This window comes from Trematomus bernacchii, unplaced genomic scaffold (assembly GCF_902827165.1).
Source record: "Trematomus bernacchii unplaced genomic scaffold, fTreBer1.1, whole genome shotgun sequence".
In the NCBI taxonomy this organism is placed as follows: Eukaryota; Metazoa; Chordata; class Actinopteri; order Perciformes; family Nototheniidae; genus Trematomus; species Trematomus bernacchii.
Genome location: NW_022987393.1, coordinates 579,745 through 593,456, shown reverse-complemented (window position 1 = coordinate 593,456; position 13,712 = coordinate 579,745).

Genomic DNA, 13,712 nt, shown 5'->3' with positions numbered 1-13,712 from the left:
GGTCTCCTCAGGGGCCTCAGATTAGCTCTATTTTGTACATGTTGGGGCCGTATGGTGTTATGTGAAGTCACCGGATCTTATTTTCTGTTCTGCCGCAATCTGCCAGTGCAGATGATACTGGCTACAAGTCAACCGCTTATTGTTCATTTTGGCTACAGCTGTCCAGCAATCCCAAGAACATGGGAGTTCATATCCAAGGATAATCTGGGTTTTTTTCCGCCGCCGATGTTTAATGCCTCGTCTCGAGTGTATCCTAGCTTTTGGTCAAAGAATAGAAGTGGTGGAAAAAGAGGGGAGGGTTACAGAGAGGAAGCTTAGGAATACAGCAGCCCCCTAATCCTTGGGTGACCACTGGCCCAGATGAGCGCTTACATTAAGGCGACTGGAATAGTTTTCAAAACTACCGGGGACGTCCTTTTGTCTTTTCAATGCGCCGGAGCACATTAAGCAGAGAGCTGGAGAAAAAGGCGGGGCGACATGAGAAGCTACATTTATCAGTTCACAGTTTCAGAGGATATTGCAAATCAATTTATTAGATTATGAGGCCTGCTTTGAGCTCTGCTTTCTCTCCCCCCCCCCTCCTCTATCCTGCCTTCAAACGTAATATTTTAAAGAAAACTCTATTTCCAGATTATAGAGCACTTTATCGCAGAACAAGGAAGTATAAATTCTGGCCCCAGACATCTTAAATCCTATTTTCTCTCTTTCCCTTACAGTAACGTGTCTTCATCTTCTCAAGGACATTGACATAATGCAGTTTGTTATGCTTTGTTGTGTAATGGCTAATTGAACCATACAGATGGATTTGTCTGTAGCACAAACTAAACACTATTATATATTTAACAGAAAAAAAGTAGTTTTACATAAGGCTTTTTTTATATCCTGAGAATATTGTCGCCAAACTTAACTCTAATAATAAACAATTAATGTAAAGACGCTATAAAAAACCATTGGCTATCCACTTAAACAGTTCAGTCCACAAAGTGTAATAACACGCAGCCGTAATTAATCTTCGAGCAAGTGATCCAATTATCCAATTGAAGCTACAATTTATGAACGCACGGGTTGTTATATGTGCAAAGATAAAGCTCGGACTTTTCCAAGACCAAAGAGAAGCTTTCTTAAATGGTATTATCCATGTTTGGTGGCTGTTTCTTACTGGGGATTTTTCTCACTGTGCTATTCAAAGCGGCTTGTGCATCCCTGCTATGAAAAAGATAATTCACAATTGTAATCAGTGCTCTTTAATTCCGCGCCTCCTGTGTTGGGCTGACTTAGGATAAGACCCTTGAGGGGAAGCCCCTCTCCCCACTGACGGATGTCCTTTTTTTTTTTGGATCGCGATTCATCTAATACTGCGGATTAATGGGACTGATGGCTCAAAACGGGTTGATGGTTGGAGCCGTCATATCGAGTGCCAGACAATTTTAAAAGTTATCGTACGTTATTCCTGAGGGACAGCACAATCCAATCAATGATGTATTAATAACTCAAGTGGGGGGGAAACTTTCAGGTACTATAACATACAGTAGCATTGGTTGTTTTCCTTTTATTAGAAAAAGTACAAGAAATATATCTGTTTATAATAAACATTTCCTTTTTTATTATACTAAAATAAAATAAAAATATTTAAAACACAATAGTATATATAACCTTTACTAATTTATACAGCTTTATTTTACTTTTATTCATAAATGATTTTCAATATATTAGTGTTTTTACCCTTTGAGAAAGACGGAGAAATACTTAATAATAGGTCCCTCACCGAATTAAGCAAAACAAATATTTAATGTACCACAAAAAGTGTAATAACATTTGCATTTTATTTTTCTCAAAGGGAAAACGTATCCGACTTTATAAAATAAATACATCCTATTGTAGATTAAGTGAAAAGTATAGTGAAAAGGTACAATATCTTGCTTTTAAGTGTAGTTTGGTAAGATGTAGTTTTTACCTCCTTAAAAATATTGATTTAAACGTATTTGGTTTAAATCCTTAAAGATACAGTTTAAGCTTTTAAAAACACACCTTTCATAGCTAAATAATCATCTTAATATTCATATTTCTTTACAAGTGAGAGTTAAATAAATCCCCAACAGTAGTAGATGCTAAATAATTGAGCTCACAGCCATCATACCTTATTAAACATTGTAAACAGTGTTGAGACTGGAGATCAGCTCCATGAGAGGACACCTTTCAATCCCAAATAATCATCATTTGAATATTTACTCACAGGAGGATTTGTAGTGTTGCTTTCCGAGCTCTTCACAGCCTCAGTGAGTGGCCGCTGGTTTGTGTGTACCTGTCACATTCTGTCCCATTAAAGCAGAAAGACCTACAGAAGAGAGACACTTCCTGTCTGCATAAAGCAGTCCCCCGCTGTTTCTGTTTATCCAAAACACTACGCTTTACTTCTGCTAATGGACGGAGACTCAAATCAAATGTGACCCCTAGAATGAGAGCAAGCATTATCAAAAACAATATAATTCATTTTCCCCCTGTGCTTTCTTAATTGCAGCACAAATCCAGCCTCCATTTGGTGACATATTTGTATTTTTAAGGAACAAGAGGATAAAACAAAGATGTCGATTAAATGAAAACCTTCAAACTAAAGCATATTTGAATATTTAAGGTATATTGTATTGATACAAACATCCAGTAAGTTAGGTATGCATGTGCTGCCATATATACAGATTAAATAATATTATAAAACTAAAAATGTTAGGTGGCGTTTTGGGAAAATGTAAACAATGAACACTGTACCGCTATATATTTAAATATTTTTTTTTCATCACATTTCAAATCAAAAACGTACCTCTTTTTTATAAAGAAATATTCTTAATAATGAAAAAATATATATGTTATCATAATTTACCACATTTAATCACATTGAAATAAGTACTATTGTAAATGTTGATGAAAAAACAAACCCAAAATGACATTCAAATAACATATTTTTCTCAATTTTAAAATGTCCTCAAATGACAAGTCAAAGAATAGGATCTCTGCGAGTTAATAAAACAATTAAAAAACATTTACAATATCCTAGTATTTACAGCAGACTCTGTGAAGGGTGAAAAAGCTTCAAGGGAAGGGTTTGTATTGCAGTTTAGTGAAGCAGCTCTGGGATCAGCAGGTAGAAGGAGCAGTGTGGGCAGAGCCTCCGTCTGCTAGTTTACTGAGGTTAACCACTGAAAGCACGCAGACACAAACTGAGCTGCAGTGCTGATAAGATAATCCATCATCAGCGTACCTCACGTCTGATACCTTAACCAGCATTGTGCATGCAGAGACCTTCAGCTCTGCATCACTGCCTTTAATCAGAGGGGAAGTAGAGATGTGCTACCTGGGTAGATATAGTACGACATACAGCGGATACGCAAGAACAGCCATTTGAATAATCTATTAGATTAAAATGATACAGTTTATACTAAAACAAGACCATTTTCTTTCACTAATAGGATATTGTTTCGCTTCTATATGAGCTTTATGTAACAAACTATTTGGTTTATAGCTGGTTTCCATTCACTATTTCCACTTTCTTTTTCCATTGTGTTTTTCGACTTTTGAACTTCCATATAATGTTATTTTTTGGGCTGCAAATATAAGTGTACTCTTAAAACATTTAGTAAGTAAGTACAATTTATTTATAAATCGCTTTTCCCAGACATAGTCACAAAGTGCTTGACAAAGCATTAACACATCCTACGAATCCTAAAAGATGAAATGACCACACAAGCCACGTGTTAAGAAGTGCTAAAAACACAATAAAAACATAGAATAAAATAAAAGCACACAAGTTACCCAATAGTACTAAAGATATTAAAGATTTAAGGTGCAGGAATTAGTGGTATATCTTCTGCATGTCACTTAACGTTTAACAGTGTAAATAACCTCTGCTAAAACAACCGAAAGCTTATCAAAAATCCAAACACGTACTTAGTGTGCTCTCAACTGTCCACCTTAAGAGGAGAAAATACAAATAAAAAAGGGGGGGGGGGGGGGAAACAGAGGAGAGAAAAAACAAAAAAGGAAGCTGATGAAAAGGACGTTATTAGCTTGGTCGCGGTCGGAGCCCATTTGCGTCCATTTGCATCTGGGCTGAAAACCTGCAGCTGAGAGCATCTCGGCGCTGTATAATGACCGGTTGTCACAACAACACGGGAGGTGGCCCCGCCGGCAAAATGACGGCCCTGTCACTCCTCCGCAAAGACGAAACGCTGGCAACCTGTAATTCCCCTCGCAGCCCTCCTTCCTTCCTGCCTGCCGCCTGGTTAAATGGCACTTTTGAAGGAAGTAAATCTACAAAGTTGTGTTTAATAACATCAGCCCGAGCCAAATGTTTGACGGGGTGAGGTGTGTTTGTGGGGGGGGCGTACAGCGAGAGGCTCACAGGGTTAAGAGGGATTTGTCATTTGTTTGTGCTCGCAGGCCCTAATCTGTTCATTGAAACGGCCCATCTTTTCAGCTAGCCAAAGTAAATGAAAAACAATTATACAGTGCGTGAAGGGGAAGCAAGGCAAGGTGGGTATCACTGCTGGAGCCCCTCCATTCCTAATGTGCTTTTTTGTGATGTGCATGTGTAAAAAAACACTAGTGTTTGCTCTTTGCATTCCTTCAACCCACTATTTGTACTCAAAACTAAATAATATATTAGACCTTGTGAGGGTTTGCATCAAAAGAGACAAACATAAAAACTAAAGCATCCTTCCTTGTGCCGTGAACCTTCTATGAGACCAGACAGGGGAATTAACTTATTTCACATATTCACGTAAATACATTATCATTATCATACAACATGTAAATGTAGGGCTACAATGCAGGCAGTCTATCACGTATGTTCTTCAGATGAAACGTTCCTTGTCCGTCCGTCTGTCTGCTTCAAAGTCACTCTGACAAAAAAAGAAAAGTGAAACTCCAAAATAGATTTGTATTTCGTCTGTAATGAGTCAAACACCAGAGAAGACTCGCTTGGGTTGCAGCCTCCTGTCTCTGCAGATGTGAAGTGAAGTGACACATTGATATGCAGGGAGAAAAAAAACACTAAAACTCACAACCAAAGGCCTCCCCAAAAGGCAAACACATAACTAAACCTGTGCGTGGAAGAAGCAGCGGGGAAATTAGCGACAAAGCATTATAATTTGTCACTGATGCATAAATCTTGCTGACGTGCTCAGTCACTTTAATGGTGCCGCGGCTGCTCGGTGGAAGGCTGTGCAAACTTGCGCAGTTGCAGAAAAACAGAAAAACTATATGTTCGAACATCACCTTATTTGCATAATTTACCAAAAGCCAATGAGGCAGCTCAAGGAGTGCGGGTGATAGTAATAAGTGTTTGGGAAAGGCAGAAAGATCACTAATGGTTTGCCTATGGGGATTTCTCCACGCCATGGGGGAGGAAAATGAGAAATATTTTTCAAACAGCGGGGGTAAAGGTTTTAAAACTAGGAGCACATGGGGAGATAAAGATGTTCCTGCCACGGGGTGCTACGCGGGAAAAATGCAACTGCGGGGATGACAAAAAGAATGCCCCCGTAATTTCGGCATTAAGAGGTAATAATCATGTTTCACCGATGATATTAAAACCGGTAACCCGCAAAGCTGGGGTAAAATAGATAAATATATAAATACAAAGCCGAGAGGGGGAGGAAAGAGGAGTGGGGCCCATCAGGTAGAGGAGGTAATGAGGTGGTGGGAGGACGAGGGGGAGGAGGAGGAGGAGGAGGCGCCCATCACCAACTCTGTGTGAGAGTAAACAAAGAGTGAGGCAAGTGGGGAGAAAGAGTTCGGAGATCACGACCGAGCCGCAGATCTCTGGCTCCCTGCTGCGGAAAAAGAAAAAAGAAAAGTCATCTATTTGAAATATGTGAATGTGAGACGTTTTACTACACACATAAAGCACTTCTAGACATGTATGCATGTGTGTGAAGGATAGGGGCCCTGTGACAAACTCGCAGAGATATAATACTGGCACTTTTTGGGGGTTTATGGCGATGATATTGATGCAGAATCTCCCAAAAATAAGCCATTAGCTAAATATGCTTCTCTTTTTTAAATCAATGTATTTATATGCATGGCCCTTGTTTAATATTAATAGATAAAATAAGTACATTTATCGTTTTTTGGACCTTAAAAACACTCATTCTTTAAGAGTTTTCAGTATATTTTCAAGCTTTACAAGCCACGTTTTTTCTGGTTTTATGTAAAATCATTAATTCAAATCTACCCCAGACCCTTTTATAGCTAATATTACAAATTAGCCTTATAAATACTCTGCATTTAATCTGGCTATTTACTGATTACACTGTTAAACTTTGAATGCACAACTGTTCTGCAACTATAAACATGTACAGGGTAATAAGTGTCAGGATCTTTCCAACATGAAGGCATGCAGTAACGGGATATATTGAAGCCTATTCACTCAAGAATTGTATTTAAGAACAATTTTGAAGTATTTCTACTTTAACTGAGTATTTTCGTTTCATGAAAGTATAAAATCGGCGTACTACTTTCACTATTAAAAGTCCTGAATGCAACTATTTAATAATAATCCTTGTGTTTCGGATCAGTTGTCAACAATGACGTCATGTTTCCTTTTGGCCTGATTCTTCACATCCAAAGCTAGAAACACCAATAAACCAAAAAGTACAAAACTGACCTTTTGATTAACGTCCCACAAATGTATTTGCGTGACGCGCTGGGGAGGGAGGGAGCAGGGGGGGGGGCGGGGTGGTGCGGCGGCGAGAGCTCAGTGAATGTCATCGGACGCCTGCCTTCAACTTCCAATGAAGAAAACGATAAGCAGGGAGCCGGTTGGAGACAGTCGGAGCAGTACATTGTGATAATGACATTTGGGGAGGGATAGTGTTGCAAAGCTGTTAAGCTCTTTCATTGCACCAAGAAGATTAGTGGACGAGATGGGGCTGAATGACAGCGAAGGTAGCGTCCCCAGCCTCGCCTGCCGAGGACTTGGCATGCAGAGGTCCGTTAAAAGCCAAGCGCTTACTTTACACCGAGGACCAATTGTCCTTCACTCGCAAAGTATTGCAAACCCCCACAAAGCAAGGGCATTCTGTTGTTTGTGCTCTCTTTCATGTGGCTGTTGATGTTGCTGGGTTTACCAGTCGTTTCTACGTTTGCACCTACCTTTTTATTTACTTTTGTGGATGACTTTCAGTGAGTTTGATGTCTTTGTAAAGCCTCTGTTTCCCGTCATGCCAGTGTGCTGCGGTTTATAAACAGTCTGTCGAGGCTGTATTTAGTTTATCTCCTCACCCAACCCTCTCTCAAACCCCAGTTGGTTGCAAAGTCACCACATTAGGCCTTGTTTGACCGCACCAAAGCAAGAAGTGGGAACTCTGGACAGCTTGTCCTATTATCTGGGACACTGGCCTGCCATGCTTTTAACTCTTTGTCACATTGCCTATTCCCATTATAAGCCTTTGGGGAGCAGGCGGCCGCCCCCATGCATCCTAAGTGTATGTGTGTATACATCGACGTGTGTGTTGGTCTGTGGTTTAAACCGGAGTTTCCCTACAGGCTTCTGGAAACACTTTGTCCATCTCTTGATGTTCCGTGTCTCGGCCCTGCTCCCCTCCGCCCACGCAGGAGTCATTTTTATTTATTATCTCCTCTGACAGCAGAGGGAATGACGGGGAGTCGGAGAAAGCGTTTTGTCAGTTCTTAAGTGTCTGACAATTCGAATGAAGTTTAGCATGTGAAGAACAAGAGGGCGTCCTATTTTTTTTGTATTTATTTCCTGGCTGATGGAAAGAAGGGGAAGGGCCACAAGAGGGGATGGGGGGATGACAGAAAGAGAGACAGTCCCTGAAGCCACCAGTGAATAGCAGAAGTCTTCTTTCTGTCACAGAGAAGGTGGGGAGGTAAGGGAGGGGTCGGAGCATCGCGCTGACCCCCGGCTCGTGCCCCCCCCCCACTCCCTGGTGGTTGTAGCCTCTGGAATATGCCGGGCACGGAGTGATGAAACACGCAGGCTGCCAAAGTGACAGGAAAGTCCTCTCAAGAGGGGATCACTCTCAAACATGGCGACTCCTGGCCTGTCAGCCACAGCCTCGACACCACCTCCACACACCCCCCCCCCCCCCCCCCCCTCTGCTCCCTGATCTTTTCATCAATTTTGTCAAATAAGGGCTGCCTGGGTGAGACGTTTGACAACTGAACGATGTGGTTTGGACGCATCATTTTGATCAGGGCTCAAACTATCAATTGATTGAGCAATTGACATAAAACACAACATTTTTTATATTGTGTTTAAATGAATATTAATTTATTCTAAAATGCCAAATGAGTGCTGGTTCTAGCTTCTCATATGTAGGGATTTATTCTAATGCACAATAATTCCATTGCACCTTGATTACTTATGAGTTTTAGACTAGGTAGAGATATATGGACTACTGCAATATTCAAATTGTATTGAGCACAATATTTATTCAAGGTTTTATTGTCATATGTACCAAGCTACAGTGTGGTTATGACAATTACATTCTTAGGTCACAGGCTCCTCCAGTGCAACACAATAAAACAGATAATAGTGCAAGTAAATAAAATAAAATAGAATATAATAGAAATTGTGTAGAATAGTCTATATACAAGTAATTGGAATATTGATATATATAAGTTGCAGACAGATGAATGTTATGGATGTTCTTTCAAAAGTTCAGGTGTTCAAAGCTAAATACGTGTTAAATACATTTTGAATGAAGTATTATTGTGATGCAAAGTCCCACCTTACAAATGTTATTCCACAGACTTAACTAAACATACTGTATGTTTCAGATCCTCTTAGTAGAACAACTATTATATGAATATATTTCTCAATGATAATGACAATAAAAGTGCACATTTCTTAAAACCTTGCAGCCTTATATTAGACTGAATATCCCACCACATTGTGCGTTGGTTAGATCTTATTGTATGAGTGTCTACCTCTGTCCTTCCTAAGCCAAAACGGCTGTGGATTGATGTGTTTATTTGTTTATTTGGATCTCTTTCAGCCCGAGGCTCGTCTCCGAGGAGTCCGAGAGGCGTATAGGTGGTTGTGTTTGCTTGTCTTGAGGACATTTGGCTGTGAGGACACAGGGTGATGTTTAGTCACAGTCTCTGTCTGAATTCCCAGGTGTGAGCTCACACTGAGGCTGAGGCCCCGAGTGGTGTGTGTGTGTGTGTGTGTGTGTGTGTGTGTGTGTGTGTGTGTGTGTGTGTGTGTGTGTGTGTGTGTGTGTGTGTGTGTGTGTGTGTGTGTGTGTGTGTGTGTGTGTGTGTGTGTGTGGTGTGTGTGTGTGTGTGTGTGTGTGTGTGTGTGTGTGTGTGTGTGTGTGTGTGTGTGTGTGTGTGTGTGTGTGTGTGTGTGTGTGTGTGTGTGTGTGTGTGTGTGTGTGTGTGTGTGTGTGTGTGTGTGTGTGTGTGTGTGTGTGTGTGTGTGTGTGTCCAGCATGTTGTTTTCACTTTGGAGGGTACAGTGAGAGAGGAGAGAGCAGGGTGTTACGTGATGTATGTTTGCGTACATGCATGTTCAGAGGTGGGAAGTAGTGGAGTACAAATACTTCGTTACTGACGACTTTTTACTTTGACTTCTTACATTTTGAACACAAATACCTGTACTTTCTACTTCTTACATGTTGAACCCAAATACCTGTACTTTCTACTTCTTACATTTTGAACACAAATACCTGTACTTTCTACTTCTTACATGTTGAACCCAAATACCTGTACTTTCTACTTCTTACATTTTCCAAACAGGCTGGTTCCTTTAGTTTGAATGTGTGTTTGGTGGCGTGATCATTATTATTTAGAGTCATTGCGTGCCTATTGATTTGAACACGATCCGTGTATCCATCATTTCCTGGTCTTCTCTAAAGAAGAGGGACCAATGAAAACGTTGTCATGTTGCCGTTGTTCAGCATGGAAACATTCATTAGCTAACAATGACATTATTGTTCTATTCATATAAAGGGAGGTCAGGTACTCTTTAAAACAGCTGCTAGTTATGGGTACTTTTTACTTAAGTACATTTAGAAGCATTACTTTTACTTGAGTTAAGAAGTTTAGTCAGTACTTCTACTTTTACCAGAGTATTTTTAAACACGAGTATCTGTACTTCTACTTGAGTAAAGGATGTGTGTACTTTTGCCATCTCTGTGCATGTTGATTCTTTTTTAACTGAAGTACCAAAGAATTCTTGATGCACTTTTCTTTTTATATATCCTTGACGCTATTAGAATATTGTTTCGCTTTGCTCCTAAAAAGTTGTGTTGCCATTTTCTCTTGACTCATTGCACGCACACTTGCAAGACTGCCCACACAAATGTGAAAACATATCCTTGCATTTTTTGTCATATCTATTCCAAAATCAAAGTAAAAGTTATTGTCAATCTTTCAGTTTGTGTGCACAGACAGAGCGATCGAAATACCGTTTCCCACAATCCCGAATACAATAACAAAGATATATAAAAATATGTATATACCTATATACAATCAACAGACACATATGCTTCAATAACTTTGAGAAATATGCATATAAATAACTTTATAGCAACAATATGTACTGTAGACAAGCATATGTACAAATAAAAAAATGCAGTACATATTCACATCCGTATACATGCACTGAGTCATACAAGCAGACTTGGCTTCCCTTGCCTCAGCAGTTACATAAATGTAGTCCTCTCTGTTGTAATTTGTGGCCTCAGTGGGTTTTTTCTGTTTTTTTTTAATGTGATGTTTATCCCTGCAAACACAGCAAACAGATTCTGTGAGAGCAACGACAGCCGTGAAAAGCATCGGCGAGCACAGCAGGTACTCCTGAGCTGCGCTGTAACAAATACCTCTTAAAGACTCTTATTTAAATGCCCCATCTGCTTTGACAGGTGCTGTTTGAAATCTAACCCCACGGGGGACAACCTTGTAACTTTTTACGCGCCTCTTTGTAACCGCGCGAGGAAAAGCAACGGGGAGCAATCTCTTTTGTCAACCCGTCGCATTTTGAAAAAACAAAACGTACTGTAGAAGAGGACTGTGTGTGTTTGTGTGTGAGGGGGTTGATGCTGATGCCTTGGAAAACTTTAACTCAAAGATTTCTCTCCATGTGGTGACTTTCCACTTTCTCCAGACAATACAGTGAAGATCGTTCTGTTTGTCATTCCTCCTGTAAAAAAAAAACCCTGATTTGATAAACAAGATGCGCCCGTTGGATTATGACTAATAAACCAGCCCTACCTGCTTTCCCCTGCATTCTCCACGAAGATGAATTACCCGTTTAATAAATAATGACATGCAGTGCGCAATGACAATTACCTGACTTATTTTTCATTTGCGAAGGGGGGTGAGGGGGGGGGTTCGGATGGAAGACACCTTACGCTGTCATGGATGGCAGAGCGTAAACTGCACGCTTTTAAGCTTTAATTACCTTGTTGTTTTTGTCCCTCCGTCACACTGGCCCCTGCACTCAATCATACTGCTGCCAAAGCCACGGCTCCACTCCAGAGACCTCTCCCCCCCCCCCCCCCCCCCACCCCCAGTCCACTGCAACACATTAAGAATCGATTAATAAACAACATTAATATCTTTTGTCCCTCTCTTGTCCTGATTTTTTTTTTTCTCTCCCCCTTTTGTTCTCATAACGGCGTCTTTCTCTTTATTAAATCTCCTTGTCGGGCTCTTGTCATCAGGCTTTGTTCGCTGTTAAAGGTTCACCAAAAAGCATTGCATTTAATTGCCCACCACCCTTGATTGCAAGCTTGTCGTTGTGTGTGTGCGTGTGTGTGTGTGTGTGTGTGTGTGTGTGTGTGTGTGTGTGCGCTCAAGAGAGGCCGCCGCCATTAGAGCCTCCTGAAGGATAATTGCTATCAGTGTAATGATCACAGCACTTTCATGTATCGGGCTCCTCCATCTTCCAGATATGTGCCATTAAGAGCAAGGTTGTCTTTGTTGCAGCTCATGCTTGGACATAGGCCAACCCCCCCCCTCGACACACACACATACACACTGTTGAAGCGCAGACATATTTCTAATATGCCAAGATATTCTCCTCGGGGGGGGGGGAAAGGGAAAAACAGAGACCATGGTTCTGTTTTATCTCATCAGTGGAACAGGCCTGCATCATCAAGGTAACATAAATAATTGATGGCATCATTGTCGAAACCGTCATCTGCGGCTGAAAAGCTATTAAGGCTCGGAATTCAAATCAATTAAACGACGTCGCGGGGAAACAACTCCTGAGCCAGGTAAGGGCTGTTTTTCAAAAAAAGAGTCTCCTGTTGTGGCGGAGAAGTGACACCGTTGAACTTCACATGAGAGATGGAAGTCTTAATTGTATTATTTTCCAACATTAAGAATGCAAGAGCTCTCAGAGAAAACAAAAGCAAGCAAGGAGGAGAAAAAAGCACGAAGCAGACATGTTGGCATCTGTTACCATTAATTTACTGCTCACTGCTTTCAATGTGATTTCCTCCCATATGTTTCAGATGTGTCTTTGCCTTCGCCCCCTGAAAACAAACTGCTTTTTCTCTGAATTATTCACTCCAGCTTCCCCCCCCCCCCCCCCCCCCCCCAACACGCACACACAAACACACATGCAGAAACACACACCCGTAAAAGCAACATAAACAATTCATCCGCGGCCTTATCATTAAAAGATGTCACACTGACTTTTCATGAAAGATACTCTTGGATTGCGGTCCACATGTTGTGTTCAATCTTGTAAAGGGAACACACAGTGACACACTCCAAACCATGTGACACACACACATAAGATACACCTTAACACATACTTTATGTAATCAAAAGAACACACATTTCAAACTAAAGATGCACTTAACAATAGAAAACTCTGACGCAAGTGCACATATAAAAATCTTCCAACAACAATTCGGCAGGATGCATTTTGTCGGGACATTGTGCCCGGTTTCCATTTCCAATCAGATAACTCAGGTGTGTCTTCTTACGCCCTAATATGTTTAGTCTGAACTCGCTCCTGAACACAATCTACTCCGATGTTTTACAATGAAGCAGGAACCGTCCCTGGTAGCCTTTGGCCGATAACAATCTGCACTGTAATGGCTCTCCATTGTTGTTGAAAACACAATACTTCGGTGGTGCCACTCTGACCGGGCCCGACCTGCCTTTGAAGTTTCCTTTTAGTCTCCGATGCCCTGGTTGAGCCACCAGCTCTGACTGAATGATTGATGATGCCGATGTGGAGAGGCCACAGTGAGGGCAATATAGATTAACCCTCCTATTGTCTTCGTTTTCCCCCCCTTACTTTTGTGTTCGCGGTCAAATTTGACCGGTCGTGTTTTAACTGCTATTACATTAACACAAAAACAATTAATCATCACCAAATTTCATTCAACACCCTTTCAAACTGTACATATTGTATCAGACTACTGGTATACATGAAAAACTGCAGTAAATATACAAAGAATAGACACTGAACATGTATTGCGTGTGCCAGGTGTGATCCATGTGGGGGGATGGGCACATACGAGCGGGACATGTGTCAAATTGTTCTGTGTGTGTGTTTGTGTGTGCCAGGTGTGATTCACATGGGGGGATTGGCCACATAAGGGGGGACAACACATCTAGAGTGTGTGTGTGTGTGTGTGTGTGTGTGTGTGTGTGTGTGTGTGTGTGTGTGTGTGTGTGTGTGTGTGTGTGTGTGTGTGTGTGTGTGTGTGTGTGTGTGTGTGTGTGTG